Raw genomic sequence first — 1550 nt, 5'->3', positions numbered from 1 at the left:
TTAGGTGTATTTTCAAATTAAGGTTTATGCAGATCATTTACAACTTATAGAGGGAGCACTATATATGCTAATGTTCATTTCTATTTGGTGGCTATTAATATATAGTGGGTATAAAAAGTCTACACACCCCTCTTAAAATTGCAAGTTTTCATTACGTAACAAAAATGGAAAATAATATAAATCATGTTGCAGCTTTTTCTACTTTTTATTGTGAAAATGCAGCCTTCACAAAGAAGATAAAACCAAATCGGAAACCATTTAGGGAAAAAAATGAATAAATAACTGGCAAAAGCGTGGTTATATAATTGTGCTCACCTTAAACTAATGCATTGCTGAAGCACCTTTTGGTTTTATTAGAGCACTCAGGGGTGGCACGGTGGCGCAGTGGGTAGCGCTGCTGCCTCGCAGTTAGGAGACCTGGGTACACTTAGTTTGCATGTTCTCCCCGTGTCTGTGTGGGTTTCCTCCGGGCGCTCCGGTTTCCTCCCACAGTCCAAAGACATGCAGGTTAGGTGCATTGGTGATTCTAAATTGGCCCTAGTGTGTGATTGGTGTGTGTGTGTGTTTGTGTGTGTCCTGCGGTGGGTTGGCACCCTGCCCGGGATTGGTTCCTGCCTTGTGCCCTGTATTGGCTGGGATTGGCTCCAGCAGACCCCCGTGACCCTGTGTCCGGATTCAGCGGGTTGGAAAATGAATGGATGGATAGATGGATAGAGTACACAGTTTGTCTGGGTTAGGTTCTGTCAGCTTGGCGAATCTTGACTTGGGAATATTTTCCTACTCTTCCTTAGAAAAATGTTGTAGATCTTTGAAATTTCGAGGGCATCTCCTGTGCACAGCACTTTTGAATTTTTTTTTTAACTGATGTACTTTGTTAATCACTGAGAGGAAATTGTCTCTTTGCATGACCTTTGGGGGTCAGAATGCATTGTAGAGTCTTGCTCAAGGGCCCAACAGATTAGGATTCCTTCTGGCAACCTTGCAGATCCTTAGACACAGAGCCACCACTCCACCCTATTTATTTTATCTACCTATCTCTTCCTCTCTCCCTCTCTTTGGTATGGCTACTCCTGGAAGTTCTGCAACACCTGGACCATGCCTCGTCCCAGTAGAGTGAACCCCACCAGCCTAGGCCACTGTTCTCAAAAATCTGTTTAATTTACAGTGAACACCTCTTGACGGCGGAGCCTATCAAATATTAAACTGACAAGAACAGATCACACACATGATCGTAGCCAAGATGCAATGCCTTTCAGGTCAACTCAAGGATTTTCAGTTGCATTCAGGTCTGGGTTTTGGCTGTGCCTTTCCAAAGCGTTGATCTTCTTATGGTGAAGCCCTTCCTTTGTTGATTTGCAGGTGTGCTTTGGGCCTTTGTTTTGCTGAAAGGTGAAATTCCTCTTCATCTTTCTAGCAAAGGTTTTGTGCCAAAATAGGCCGTTATTTGAAGCTATTTATGATTCCATCCATCTTGACTAAAACCCCAGTTGTGGCTGAAGAAAAGTAGCCCCAATGCATGATGCTGCCACCACCATGCTTCACCATTGGCA

General features: G+C 43.7%; 1 non-coding gene across 1 annotated transcript; it reads right to left on the bottom strand.

Annotated features, from left to right (window-relative positions):
• Positions 1-1055: 1055 nt before the first annotated feature.
• Positions 1056-1247, bottom strand: LOC114666311 (U2 spliceosomal RNA). The gene has a single exon (XR_003718563.1). It is a non-coding gene; the product is annotated as a U2 spliceosomal RNA (small nuclear RNA).
• Between the last annotated feature and the right edge of the window lie 303 nt (positions 1248-1550).

This window comes from Erpetoichthys calabaricus, chromosome 15 (genome assembly GCF_900747795.2).
Source record: "Erpetoichthys calabaricus chromosome 15, fErpCal1.3, whole genome shotgun sequence".
Lineage (NCBI taxonomy): Eukaryota > Metazoa > Chordata > Cladistia > Polypteriformes > Polypteridae > Erpetoichthys > Erpetoichthys calabaricus.
This window is presented reverse-complemented; position numbering and strand designations above follow the sequence as displayed.